The 16,060-nt window shown below is 35.0% G+C and overlaps 1 pseudogene; it reads left to right on the plus strand.

Moving 5' to 3' along the window:
• LOC125147585 (nucleoside diphosphate kinase A-like) overlaps positions 1-15,464 on the plus strand; it is a 32,283-nt pseudogene extending 16,819 nt beyond the window's left edge.
• Positions 15,465-16,060: the final 596 nt, after the last annotated feature.

The raw sequence follows: 16,060 nt of genomic DNA on the forward strand, positions 1-16,060 counted from the left end.
CATAGGGTCCACCTGGAATCCTGTCCCCCTCTTTCTCTGCCCCTCCCCCACTCTTGCTCTCTCTCTGAATAAATAAACATTAAAAAGAAAAGATTTATAAAATGTGCTAAAAGGGCAGATCTCATGTTAAATGTTCTTACCAAAATGAAATTAAAAAAATTAAAAAGGAGTTACCAAATAAATATCTCCATTTTGCAATGAATACTATGTAGAACGTTCACTCTCTTAAAATGGCTAAAATTTGGAGCTATTTAAATGTACTTAAAAAATAAAATGATGCGTAAGAGTAGATCCAAAATTTTCAGTGTAATACCAGCAATGATAAGTAAAATATGTTATCTGTTATACAATGTCAAATATTTCTTCTAGCTTCATGTTTATCAAATTTTTTTCAATTCATGTCCTTGGAAATATATAGACATTTTATTACTAACCTCAATTTTATATTGAAACAATAACCTATTTAAAATTCCATACAGTTTTGAGGTGCCTGGGTGACTCAATCAGTGTGTGTCTGACTCTTGATTTCAGCTCGGGTCATGCTCTCATGGTGGTGAGATTGAGCCCCACATTCAGCTCTGAGTCGGGCTCTGCAGTGGGCATGAATCCTGCCTAAGATTCTCCCTCTCAATCTCTCTCTGCCCCTCCCCCATCTCTCTTTCTCTTTCAAAATAAATAAACTTAAAAAAAATTCTTTACTGTTTTCCAAAGTGGCTATAACAACTTACATTCCTATCAACAGCGCATGAGGGTTCCTTTTTTCCAAATCCTCACCGACACTTATTATTTCTTTTCATTCTGGTTTTAGTCATGCTTACAGATATAAAGTGATATTTCATTGTGGTTTTGATTTGCATTTCTATGATGATTAATAATGTTGAGCATCTTTTCATGTGTCTGTTTGGCCATCTGCATATCTTCTCTGGAAAAATGTCCATCAGGTCCTCTGCTCATTTTTTAATCATATTTGTGTGTGTGTGTGTGTGTGTGTGTGTGTGTGTGTGTTGAGTTGTATAAGTTCTTTATGTATTTTGGATATTAACGCCTCACCAGATACATCATTTGCAAATATCTTCTCCCATTCAGCAGGTTGCCTTTATGTTTTGCTGATAGTTTCCTTTGTTATGCAAAAGCTTTTAACTTTGACATAGTCCCAAGAGTTTATTTTTGTTTTTGTTTCTCTTGCCTCAGGAGACATATCCAGAAAAACGTTGCTATAGCCAATGTCAGGGAAATTACTGCCTGTATTCTTTTCTAAGATTTCCAGTTACAAAATGAACACAACACAAGAATAAAAGGCACAGCACAAGGAATATGGGCAGTGATAATATCATAGCATTGTATGGTGACAGATGGTAGCTGCACTTGTGATGACCATAGCTTAATGTATAGAGAAGTTGAATCACTATATCGCACACCTGAAACTAACGTAACATTGTGTTTCAATGATACTCAGATAAGAAAAATAAATAAATAAAATTCCTTAAATATTATTTTCTTTCCAACCAAATATTCCTCTCTGGATCTTTTCTGCACTTGAGATATATGGATATAACTATGTAGGAGAAGATTTCCTCAGGGATGAAATTCACTGACTTAGTTGATGGGACAATAACTAAATTAAAGAAAACCTCAGGATATAAGGTAATTTACAAAATTCAATGATATTTCTGTGGGTCAGCAGCAAAAATTGAGATGATATACCATTATTGGAAAATAATTTAAAAAATGTTTAACATAAGATACTCAGGAACAAATTTAATAAAGAATATTCAGTATTCCTACACTAAGAAAAACAAAATATTACTAAAAGAATTTGAAGAAGATCCAAATAAAATATACACACATAATATGTTCAGTGATTAGAAGACTCAAGGATTTGAGAGATGCATTCTCCTCAGTAAGGATACAAAGAAAGTGCCATCAAAATCCCAGTGGTTGTGTAAAGGTACACGTGTGTGTTGGTGTGCGTGCACTTGCACACATCTAAAAATTTGGGCGGTAATTAAAAAACGCACTTGGAAATGCAAAGGATATAAAATAGGGAAGAGTAAAGATGGAGAACTTAAACTACTTTACTTCAAGACATAGAGTAATTAAAAACATGTGATCAAAAGAACAGAACATAAAGAAATAGACCCACACATATGTAGTCATTTAATCTTCAACAAAGAAGATTGGCACAATGTCATTAAATATTTAATGTTTAGTATTTTCAATACATGACGCTGAACAACTGGATATATATCTATGGAAAGACACTAAGCTTGACCCCTGCCTAACACCATGCTCAAAAACAACAGCAACAGCAACAAACACTTGGAATATATTGTAGACCTAAAAGAAAAGTAAATTACATTGAAATTTAAATCTACTCCTCAAAAAATACTATAAAAAAGAAAAAGAGCAAGTCACAGACTAGGAAAATACATTCATAGTTCATATACCAAACAATAGAATTTTAAACATAATATATAAATAACTCCAATAACTCAATAGTAAAATCAACAAGCTTTCAGACGAGTGAAAAAGACTTGAGAAGACATTTCATTGAAGATTTATGAATATCCAATAAGCTCTTTGAAGTAAGCTTAACATAATTTGTAATCAGAGAAGTGGAGATTTTAAACACTTTGATATATCACTAAAAACTCACTGCATGGGCTACATTTAGGAAGATTGACAATATCAGGTATTGGTGAGGATGTGAAACATTTAAGATTCTCTTGCATTGCTGCTCAAACTATAAAATGGTACAAACACTTTGGAAATGAAGTTTGGAAAGTTGTGCATAGCTAAAGCACTTATCATGGGAGCTACCAATTCCACGCCTAGGTGTTTTCCCAAGAGAAAGAAAGTATTTTTCATACAAGTATTTCATGTGAATTTCAATAAATCTTTATTTACAATAACCATTAGTTGGGAATAGAAATGTTTATTGTCAACAATATTTTAAAAGAATGTCAGATACTCTCATCACTGATGAATACCAAAGACATCAGTCTAGATAAAATGTGGTTAGGTGGTTGCCTATAGTATAAAATGGTTGAGAGATTGTAAAATGCTGCAGTGGAGCTTTCTGGAATGATGGAATGGTTATAATGTCAAGTGGAATAGTGGTTAAGCGTTTCATTTGTCAAAACTCATCAGATTATACATTTAAAATAGTGTGCAATTTTTTTTTATTTTTTTATGAAATTTATTGACAAATTGGTTTCCATACAACACCCAGTGCTCATCCCAAAAGGTGCCCTCCTCAATACCCATCACCCACCCTCTCCTCCCTCCCACCCCCCATCAACCCTCAGTTTGTTCTCAGTTTTTAACAGTCTCTTATGCTTTGGCTCTCTCCCATTCTAACCTCTTTTTTTTTTTTTCCTTCCCCTCCCCCATTGGTTCCTGTTAAGTTTCTCAGGATCCACATAAGAGTGAAACCATATGGTATCTGTCTTTCTCTGTATGGCTTATTTCACTTAGCGTGCAATTTTATAGGTATAAATTATATCCATACAAATGCTAGAGAAAATATAAATTGAATGCTGTATTACTTTTATATAAAGAAAGTTTTATAATTATGAGTTAAAATTTAGATATCAAAAAGAAAGAAGTGATAATTTGGGCTTAGTGATGCTGAAAAAAAGCATTGCAGACAGGAGCATCATAAGCAAATAAAATAATAACTAAAGAAAAATAATTAAATTTGTAATAGTTAATAACTTTTTGTCTATGTATCCACTTATCCATTCATCACTTTCTATCATCTACCCAATATAGTTATAAATGTTACATACATGTAATCAGAGTGGTCACAAATAAATATAAGTGAAGTGACTCCTGATCACATAAAAGATGCTCAACTGTACTTGAAAAGAATTTCAAAATAAACTATGAAGAGATATGTATGTATCACATTGGCAGAAATCACAAAACTTGAAAACATATTTATGTTCCTATGGAGAATAGACACTCTACAGATTGCTGTGAGGAATGCAAAATCACACAGCACCCATGAAAGTGAATCACACAGTACCTAAGAAAATTACCTATACATTCAAGCTTTGATACAGTGATCCCACATATAAGAAATCTCTCCTGTAGATATACCCAGAAAAAGTTGGAAAGACTTTTCCAGAAAGCTCTCCATTGTAGTTTTTCTGTGCTACCAAAAAGACCACAAGTAGCATAAATGTTTGCCAGTAAGAAACAGTGTAAACATAGTGCTATCCAAATTCTATGGAGTAATCTCCAAAATATATTGTAAGAAAACCAAAGAGGTGTGCCTGGGTGGCTCAGTCGGTTAGATGTCCAACTTTGGCTCAGATCATGATCTCATGGTTCATGGGTTTGAGCCCCATGGGTTTGAGCTGACAGCTCAGAGCCTGGAGTCTGCTTCAGATTCTGTGTCTTCCTCTCTGCTTCTCCCCCGCTGACGCTCTGTCTCTCTCTCTCTCTCTCTCAAAAAAAAAAACATTAAAAAAAAATTAAAAGAAATATTGTGCCCATGGTTATTAAAAAAAAGAGAAAGGAAAAAAATAGGAAAAACAGTAGAAGCCAAAGAGAGCCTATATTTCTCTAACTATACCTTAATTTGTGAAGTTGACTTTATAACTTGTAAATACATATATGTATGGATAGATAAAATTATGTGGAACATTTATGACCTCAAAGTCAAATACAGATATAAAAATTAATATATATTTCAAAAAATTAATTGAATTTTAAAATTAAAGCGAAAATGAAATAAATATCCTGTGTATGAAGATGGCAAAAAATCCCAGAAAAGAATATTTCAAATGATTTTACAAAATAGTAATTTGTACTCCTCCTATTATGCACTATTTTAAGAACAAATAACTGGAAAAAAGTTTTTTTTTTCTTTCTTAAACATTTGCTTAGCTATTTAAAATCCTTTGTACTTCCAAACAAATGTTTTAATTATTTCACATGCACACGCATGCAGACACACACACAGGAATACACACTGCTGTTGGGATTTTTATGACATTTCATATTATCTTTATCTTTCACTTTATTAACGTCTCTTTACATAATTAAATTTTAAATGTTTCAGTTATTATGTCATATATTGTTTCACTAATTATCATAAATTTCATAATTCGATGCAATATTATCATCATTAGAGAAAATAGTTGCAAACTAAATTAAACATATCAAATACAAAACCCTATTCTCCCAAATTTAATCTTGAGATATAAGTATGAATTTAGGGTAAATTTTCTCCAAAACAAACACAAATAGTAGCAAAGAACGCCCATAAACCAGACTACGGTATCTGAAAAACTACTTCCCAATAAAAATTACAAAGATGTATGAAAAAAATGGCTGATTCCAAGAATGGGGGAAGCACGCAGGATAAGCCTGATTCCCATAACATGGTGGATCAGAATGCAAAGTAGTTATGAAAATCGACTGAGGGTCCAGGAACAAAGGTAAAGAGACTACTATTGGCCAAAAATAGGACTACTTAGGAAGCAGTGAAAGTAATAGTCTTAGAGTGAATTGTATCAATTACATTTAAATCTAAGTATTTGTAATAGTTTGCAGATCAAGACAAAAAACAAAAAACAAAAACAAACAAACAAAAAAAACACCTCGTTGGCTACTTTCCTAAAAAATAGTACTTATGGGAGGAAAAGTCGAATTTTTACCCTATCTGTGTTGTATGACCTCTGACCTCAGGGTGTTCAAATAGTTAAGGGAGATTTTTTTTTTACAAAAAATATTCATATAATAAATTAAGAAAAATAGTTGAATTAATATGTCACAATTTTGTAAACCCCAACAAAATAATGTAATGACAACATGGTTTCTTAATGACAACAACAAAAAAGTACAGGGAAAACAAAAAGGTAGGGAGTAAAAATGAGATTAAAAAATATTTAAAGTGAGAAAATCTTAATTAGATCCTGATTCAAAGAATCCATTTTTGAGATTTCCGGGGAAACTTGAATCTTCACTGACTATTAGTGATAATTGTTTAGTGTGTTTTTAAGGATATGGTTATGGTATCATTTTTATGTTGTTGTTAAAGTCTAATCTTTTATTGATACTACTGAACTATTCTCAGGTGAAATGGAATGGAAGCCTAGGATCTACTGAAACATAATACCTTGCCAGGGAGAAGATGGTATGGGATGGCCATGGGATAGTAGTTGTTGAAACTGGATGATGTGTCCACGGAGGAGAAAGGCTCTATTGCATTCTTTCTCTATTTTTATGTATTTGAAATCTCTCAAAATATTTCTTACAGTATTCTCTCTTCTTTAAGATAAGATAGTCTGTCCACCCTAGTGCCAAACTCCATAGATAAGTGTGTAGCTCCAATGTGCTAGTTTTCTATGATGACATGTAATTTGATTCATTGTTATTGATTTTATACAATTTAATGGCAACATTATTTATATTTTTGGCTCTATTTCAGTTTGTTATTTTTTGAGAGAAAAAGCGCAAGTGGGGGAGAGGCAGAGAGAGAGAGAGAGAGGGAGAGAGAAAATCCCAAACAGGTTCTGTGCGTGGTCAGCGTTCAGAGCCCAATGGCAGGGCTCGAACCCATGAAACCATGCGTTCGTGACCTGAACCAAAATCAAGAGTCAATCGCTTAACCAACTAGGCCACCCTGGTGCCCCAGCTATATTCCAGTTTTTACAAAGAATGTAGTATACTAGAAAGAACAAGTGCTTTGGCTTCAGACAGTTCTGGGTATGAATCACGGCTCTAACACTTACCAGCTATGTGATTGATTTTTCAGAGTTTACTTAATCCCTGAGCCTCTGTGTGCCATCTGTGTAACAAAAATATAATAAATGGAATGCTGTATGTATTTTGGCAAGATTTCCTAGCTTAACTTCACCTCTGGTTTCAGAAAAATCTGAGAACATATGCGTCTGTCAGTTTGGGTTGCTGTTACCAAAATACCATAGACTGGCTGGCTTCAACAATACACAATTTTTTCTCACACTTCCAGAGGCTAGGAAGTTTGACATCCAGGTGCCAGTTGATTTGATTCAAGGTGAAGGCCCTCTTTCCATATTGCGGATGCTGATGGTCACCTTCTTCTATAGCCTCACGTGCTGGAGAAAGGAAATCCCGGTATTTTCTTCTCTTTTTCTAAAGGCTCCACCCTAGTGATGGCATAAAAACTTAATTACTTCCCAAAGGCTCCACATCCTATATCACCACTTTGGAGATTAGTGCTTCAACATATGAATTTCAGAGGGACACAATAATTGTGCATAAAACTATGAAAAATAGAAGAGTAGTACATCCAATTTCCTTGCAATGGAGGGTTTGGAGCCGCTGCTAAAAGAACATGTTCTTTGGGGAGAAAGAAGTAGATACGCCAATAAGGCCACTTCGGGTGGCTGGTTGTTGAAGAGGATGGAATTTGTGATGCAGGGAATAGTGGCAGTATATTGAGAGGTCTAAACCTCCACCATTCACCTGGCACATGTGTAAGTAATAACATGATCACAGAAAGAACTATTTAACAGAAATACTCTCTGACCTTGAGAGCACAAGATGTGATCTTTGAGATCTCCTCTGCAAAACTGTAACACTAAATGAGCAAGAGAGGAAATTCTGCCCACTTTGAAACAAGGTAACTGGCAGTCAGATGTCTTGAGGATATTGATGCGATTATAAAGTGTGATGGTAGAAAGGGGTTGCTAAATGGACCTCATGGTTTTTGTCATTTATTTCACTAAAAGTTATATTTTTATACTTATTGTATACCATTATATTTGTAGTCATAGTGGTGATTTTGGTAGGCTAGAAATATGAAGACAAAAGGTGGCTTCAACCTGCAAAAGCTTACTATTTTACTTGTTATTTTAAAATATTATATCACATTTGAGAAATATTTCTTTTAATGTCAAGGACAAGGATACTATTATACCGCAGGTACTAGTCAAGCAATTAAGAAAGAGACAACATAATGGGTAAACATTTTAAAAAGTTGGCATAAAATTATCATTAGTTTTCAATATTTTTGTACGCTTGAAATTCTAAAAATAATTATATGTAAAATTAGTACAAAAAGTGAGATAATTTTGTGAAGTAGCTAGGTATGAAATTAATATGCAAAAAAAAAGAGCCTGCATGATTGTAAATAATAATCAGGAGTTACGATGGATGGAAAACAAGACAGTTTCAAGTATTTAAGAATAAATTTAAGAAGAAAAGCAGAAAATCTGTATGAAGAAGAATGTAAAATACCGATCAAGGGCAAGAAAAAATATCATCATAGGAATGGAAGAGCTTGGAGAAGACATAAAGCTCCATGCATGTGGAGCCCCATTCATTGACTCCATTCATATGACTCTCATATTATTCCAGTTCTCCAGAGAAACAGAAACAATACAATACATGCCTAAATAGGAGATTTATTGTAAGTAATTGGATCATATGATTACACAGGTTAATGAGTACAAAATACACAGTGTGAGTGAGCAGACCGGAGATCTAGGAGAACTGATGAAGTCAACCAGCTGTTTTCTGGAGAATTGGGAGGCTGGCCGTTTTGTTACATGCAAGACTTCAACTGATTGGATGAGGCCCATCCACACTATGGAGAACAATCTGCTATACTCAGAGTTCACCAAATTAAACATTAATGTCATCCAAAAAACACCTACTAGGTGGACAAATAAAATTAATCATAACTTTGCTCTCTCTCTCTCTCTCTCTCTCTCCCTCTCTTGAGAGAGGGGAGGGGCAGAAGAAGAAGAGAGAGAATCTCAAGCAGGCTCCACACCCAACACAGAGCCCAATGCCAGCCTCAATCTCAGGACCATGAGATCTTTCATGACCTTAGTGGAAATCAAGTGTCAGATGCTTAACTGACTGAGCCACCCACGTGCCCCTCTCAGTTTTTGAGTAGTTTCCTTTTTTTCAGTGTTTATGAGATATATAATATTGCATAAATTTAAAGTGTACAAAATGTGCTGAATTGATGCACTTAAATGTTGTGAAATGATTACAACAGTTGTAATTGCATCAACTCACACAATAACCTTTTTTTCTAATGATGAGATATTTAAGATTTACTCTCGTAGCAACTTGCGAGTGTATGATACAGTATGGTTAAGTATAGTCATCTGACTTTATATTAGATCCCTGAAAGTTATTCACCTTATAACTAAATGTTTTACCCTTTGACCAGCATTTCCCCTTTTCCTCCACCCCCAGCTTGGCAACTATATTGTGCCCTCTGCATGTAGGAGTTTGGTTATAATTTTTTTTTTTAATTCATGAAAAAAGATCTGTTTACCAACATGATTCAGTACATCTTATTTCACAATTGTAATAGTTCTTTCAAAAGGTGGGCACAAAGACGTCTGCTCTAATATAATCTTGTGAAAAATAAGATGAGAGTAGAAGTCATTGGAAGAGCCTTCTAGGAAAGTCCTTTGTTAGAGAAGGGCCTCTCACTGGCATGCCCTTTCACTTTTTCCTAAAATGAAGATGGTGGTGGTAAAGCAGCTGTTATGTAACCATGAGGTGACAAGATGGAGGATATAAACCACCATCCCAAGATGACTGAGTGGAAGTTTTGACAGTACTGTGCCACTGACCACATTCTCAAACCACCATATTGGCCCCAGATGAAATACTTTTCAGTTCTTGTTACATGAGAAAAATTAAAATCAATTTAGATACGATCATTACTTAGATCTTCTCATACATTCAGACAGGTTGATGTCTAATATAGAAAAGTGCATTGCCTTGTTTTAGTTACCTTATTTAGTTAGGTCAATTGTCCTCAACTATCCCTTCTCCATCCTCACCAAGGTTGTCCCTTAGGACGGTCTCAGACAGTCCAAGTCATGGTGACTCATGGTCACCCTGGTAAATAAGGGAAAGACTTCAGAGTGTGTGCCCCTGCATGTTCAAGGCAAACCTAGACTTATTTCAGCAGTATCCATTTGAAAAAAAAAAAAAAGATTTGTAAAAATCATACAAATTTTTACAGCTTATACCAGGATACTACTCTGTCCTTTTTTTAGAGTCTGGAATGATGACTATTGTTCTCATCCCTTCTCCTGTTAAAATTTTCTCCTGGCTATAATTCAGCTAAACCAACATAGCATAGCTATTTTTAGTTGGAATCGCTTTTATGTGATTCCCCCCCTTCTTTTCACAATGAACACATTAGTGTCCAAAGACACTAATATTTAGGAAGTTTTTCTAAACATTTCACAGATTTTTCTCTCAGCTTTAGAATAGATGGGAGCCATTCAGAGATTGAGAGAAACCAAAGTTTTGCACATTTTCCAACAAAAGAAATTATAATAAAAAATTAGTTACGAGCAGAAACATCGTTTCTTGCCTGTTAATTATCCATGTTCAAATCCAGTTAAAAATACCTCACCCACTGTATTCTTTATTCCTTATTTTTATCCAGAGAATAATTAATGTTGTAATATGCTGTAAAGAAAGGCTGCTGTCCTATACCTTTTTGAAGGAATGAAAGCTGAAAAGAGGGGGTGAAAATGATTTGTTTACCTCGGTTCGAGGTGAAATTGCTTTAATTTTTCCAGCTGCATTGCTGCAGTAATTTAAAAGCCTGAGCACGTCTCTCTGTATCATTAAAACAAAACTGGAATTAATACACAGCCCACTCAATCCATACCATAAAGCAGTCAAGGAAATGCTGATGGTGGTTGAGCTATTGATACCTGGTTAGGTTTTATAAACTAATAGAGTATATATCGTCAACAATAATGCTGATAATGAATTGATGATGTTACGCTTAAACAAAGAAAATGGCTTGCCTGAAACATTTGCTATTTGAGAAATCACTGTTTCTTTCACTTCATGCCTAAAGCATGGATATGGGCGGGGAAAATAGTACCCACGAGAGGAGATACTATCACATCAGTAACCTCAAATGCGAAATGTGTCAGCCAGATAGAACATTTGGGTTCTACAAAAGCATTGTTAGAACATACCATTTTCTAGTGGGGATGTGTTAATTTTAAGTTCTCGGCATTACAGACAAAGCTCCCTCTCTACAAAACTATCTCTGTTTTGAATAGTGTAAGGAGCCTCATATTGTTTTGTACACCTCTCCTTTAAGGTGTGTGTGTGTGTGTGTGTGTGTGTACAACCCAACAATTTCAATTCTATAGACATCTATAGATAATCTGGCATGGGTGCATAGAAGACATATATAAGAATGTTTGTTGTAATATCTAAAAAAAGTGGAAACAGCCTAATGTCATCAATAACAGAATGATTATATGAATAATCATACATTCATTCAATGAATAGTATGTACAGTGAAAATAAATCAACAAGCCACGCGTGTCAACCATGATGAATCCTGAAAATGTGATATTAAGAAAAGGAAGCGAATTATGTTTGAAACTTTATGGTATTTTCACAAATGCATAAAGTTCAAAAGCAGTTAATACAGCTCAAAAGAATGCTCGACATGAATTTAAGGAGAACAGCTGCTTGTAGGGAGCAACTGTAAGGGATATGATGAAAGGGGTAGAAAAAGGCTTCCAAAATATAGTAAATATTCAAATTTTGTAAATTTTTTTGGTGGAAACAGAAATGTTTCTTACGTACAAAATGGAAATCATATATAAAATGTAAAACACTGCTATTGGCTCTCTTTTCCTCTCTTTTCATGATATCATGAAATAAATTTTCACAAAGTGCCATATATTACTATTATTCCATTTTCTGTAAAGCCAAGCTTAGGCACATATTAATATTGCCAAGGTCACAGAGAGTGAATTACTTAAGGTAACACAGCTGGCAGGTTTCAGAACCCTGATCCAGACCTTCCTAATTTGAGGGCAGAGCAAATGCCTTTAATGCCATGATTATAGACATTCTGCCCTCATTGCCACATCTAAGCACATGCGTGATTTTAATGTGGTTGCAATCATTTTACATCCCGAATTTTAGGTAACATTGCATTCAAGAAAGTAGTGTGCATCATGAATAGCTTTTGAAAATATCCATAATATTGGTTACACATTATTTAATCCTGTCCTGCCATACTTTATTTAAATAACTTGTTTATTTCCAATGCCTCAATATAATATTGTTTGGGGGACATCCTTAAACATATCCTCTATTTTTACAGCGTAATTTGTAGAAATGTAATTACAGTAAAAAATACATAATTTTAAAATTCTAATTGTTCTTTAAAGAATCTTTTATCAGTCAGTATTCTCACTAGCAGTTTATGAGAGAACAAGCATTTTGAAAATTTGAGGAGCCTCTGGGTGGCTCAGTTGGTTGAGTGCCCAACTTAGGCTCAGGTCATGATGTCACTGTTTCTGAGTTCAGCCTTGTGTCTGGCTCTCTGCTGTCAGCACAGAGCCTGCTTCAGATCCTCTGTCCCCTCCACCCAGCCCTCCCCGTGCGTGCGCGCGTGTGTACACACATGCGGACTTTCTCTCTGTCTTAAAAATATTTAGAAAAGAGAAAATTTGACACCTCATGATCACATAGTATTTGTTTTCATTTCATCTGCATACATTTAATAAACAACGATTTGGAATTTTTATATTCTTACTGATCTTCCTTTCTTTTGATGATCTTGGACTTCTTTTCTGTAGATGTATTACCATTTGCATTTGTGTTTGATAAGACAATTTTCCTTAAAAAAGATACTAATTCTTTTTCATGGTTGTCTAACTGTTTTGCTATTGTACATATATCATTTAATTTTACTTTTGACTTTGTGTTTTTATAATCTTTGAAAATCTATGTCGCTTTAAAAGAATTTTAGTATGTTTAGGAAATACTTTCCTTCACAAAATTCCATATATAGACACATCTTTTTCTTTATATTTTTTAAACTATAAGTTCAGATATAAGATGTGAATGACATTTTTTATATTATTTCTTAATTTTTTGACAATGTTTTGTGCTTTTTTTTTTTAATTTTATTTTAGAGAGAGAGAAAGTATGAGCCACAGAGAAGTACAGAGGGAGAGAGAGAGAGGGAGAGGAAGAGAATCTTAAGAAGGCTCCCCGCTCAGCATGGAGCCTGACTTGGGTTTAATCCCATGGCCGTGGGATCATGACCTGAGCCAAAATTAAGATCCGGATGGTCAACAGACTGAGCCATGCAGGTGGCCCAAATTTTCAGCAATGTTTGACTATTACTGAATTTAATTAATTTGGGTATTTTAAAACTTATGCATATATATATATATATATATATATATATACATATAAAATGTACACATTGGTCAATTTCTGAGCTGTCATTCTTTTCCACTGTTTTCTCTGTCAACTTTTGCCCCAAGGACCTTTAAATCATCAACTCATCTATCAATTTTTGTATCAATACTATATTGTTTTTTAACATATTGGTAGACCAAATCATAATTCTTTTGGTAGAAGATTCTATATTTCTAGAATATTCAGCATTATAAATTTAGTAGCATCATCAATTTGCACTGCACTCCATTTTCAATTCTTCACCTAGCAGCCAGGGTGATCCTTGAATAAGTTGATCACATTTCTCAGTGTAAATATTCTAGCATGTTTTACCTCATTTTACAATTTAAACTATGCGTAGGTTACACATCTTCATGGGATATGACCACTCCACTTTGGCCCCATTTTTGGACCTAATTCTCCTTTCTCTCATTTTGCTATAGTCACTCTGGCCTTCTTTGTATTCTAGTGACAAACTAAGTATATGTCTTTCCCTACAAAATACAGTTGAAATTTCATGGTTTTCAGTGTGTCTGTGCTTATGGCAAGAGTAATTTGGAGGAGAATAAACCAGCTAGCTCTTTCAGTACATTTTAATCAGAAAATACTTCACAAAATTTATAGATCTTAAACTGATGTTGGCATTAATTTAAAATAATACTACTGTTGTTTTCCAGTATTCCATGAACTAAATGTGAAACAAATTTGTAAACAGATAATAACTGAAGTCCCTGGGTCAAAAACTGATCACAAAAATGCTATGGAATTTGGGAGTGACTATATGCCCAGTTGATAATCAGGGACAGGAGAAGCTCAGAAATATGCCTTAGCCCAAGAACTTTGGAGATATTAGCTATATCACACAGGTCTCACCCTCAATTTTGTTATGGCAAAACCTATAATGCAAACACATCCAATAGTCATATTCTATCTGTGAATGGCTTTGTGTGGATTAAGCAGAAGTCACTAGCTAGCCCAAACAGTTAGAATTTGGTTTTTCTTATTAATCTTCAAAACAAATGGAAAAGGAAATTATTATCAGGCTTTGTTTATGGATGAAAAGCGTAACAAACAAATTTTCTATGCCTCAAGTATCTTTATTGGGCATAAATTTTCCTAAGCAAAACTTCAGTTCTTTAAAAAAAAAAAAGTTGTTTAAAGTTTATTTTTGAGAGAGGGTGAGCAAGCATGAGCAGGGGAATGGCAGAGACAGCGGGAGACAATCCAAAGCAGGCTCCAGGCCCTGAGCTGTCAGCACAGAGCCCGAAGCAGGGCTGGAGCTCAGTGTCTGTGAGATCATGACCTGTGCCGAAGTCCGACATTTAATCGACTGAGCCACCCAGGAACCCAGCAAAACCTCAGCTTTTAAGAGACATTCTCTCTTTTTTTTTTTTCATTTTGATTAACTAAAATTCATTTGTAATTCAGGCTGTTATTCCACCAGAAGAAAGTAATTTAATCTAAGTTAGTTGAGGTATTTTTTGTGTGTATCCAAGGATCCACTCTCACAATATCTCCTTTCCTCAGGGCTCATATGTACTTCATGGTAGGAGTAGATTACAAAAAGGGCATTTTATCATCATTATCCATGTGGATATGGGCTAGGCATCCAAGTCCACATCGGTTCTGAATTCATGAGGCCAGGCAGATCAAAGCCGTGATTATTTGGTCTTAATTACGTGGCCACTTTAGAGCCTGCAATTTTTCAGTTATTTTGATGGTCCAGTAGAGGACATGAAGATGATATGTGACATCAAAAGCTAACATTAAGTGTTGCCATTGGTTGCAGCCAGAGCAGCTAGAGGGGTCACGGCCAACAGCGAACACACCTTCATTGCCATCAAGCCCAATGGGGTCCAGCACAGCTTTGTTGGGGAGATCAAGCGTTTTCAGCAAAAAGGATTCCATTTCATTGCTATGAGATTAATTCAGGCTTTTTAAGGAACACTGCATTGACCTAAAGAACTGACCATTCTTTGCTGGCCTGGTGAAGTCCATGCAATCAGGACCTGTGGTTGCCATGATCTTAGAGGGGCTGGATGTGGCAGAGACAGGCTGAGTGATGCTCAGGGAGACCAATCCTGTGGGCTCCATGCCTAGCATCATCTGTTGAAACTTGTGCATCCAAGCTGGCAGGAGAAGCTTATCCATGCAGCAATTCCATGGAGATTACAGAGAAGGAGATTGGCTTGCGGTTTCAGCCTGAGGAGCTGGTAGATTACAAAAGCTGAGCTCAGAACTGGATCTATGAGTGACAAGAAAGCAGACCTCAGTGCTTTGCCCATTCCGTTCCCTGTCCCTTCCAGGGGCAGGGGACCAGGGTCTAGCAAATCTGGTTATTTTTGATAACTTCCTTATAAACTGGAAGGGGACTCTTGGAGCTAGAAGTACTGCCTGTATGGTATTATGTGCTACTGTCAGATTAAAATGTTCATCCCAATGTTAAAAAAAAAAAAAAGCTAATGCTTGATAAATTTTGTTTCTGAATTTTTACAAAGTAGGGTTCCATTTTGGGAGATGGGAAACAAGTAAAAGGCAAGAAAAATTATTGAGAACGAAAAGGAAATTCATCAGTCTCCGTTTGAAATGAAACTACTGAAGAAAATAAAATCAAAGATGAAAGCTATTGTTTTTCCAATTTGTGGTTTATGGCATTGAATAAAACTAGCCTGATTGTAATACAAGTGGCCAGAATGTCAACTGAACTGTAGTTGTACTTGCCACCTTTTGAATTTATCTACCTATGTAATCTCAACCAAGAATCATCTTGGATATACGATATAATATATGGTTTCATATGTGGATATATTAATAACCAACAAATATCTACATACAAAACTAACGGATCTGA

The sequence above is a fragment of the Prionailurus viverrinus genome, chromosome D2 (assembly GCF_022837055.1).
Source record: "Prionailurus viverrinus isolate Anna chromosome D2, UM_Priviv_1.0, whole genome shotgun sequence".
Classification (NCBI taxonomy): domain Eukaryota; kingdom Metazoa; phylum Chordata; class Mammalia; order Carnivora; family Felidae; genus Prionailurus; species Prionailurus viverrinus.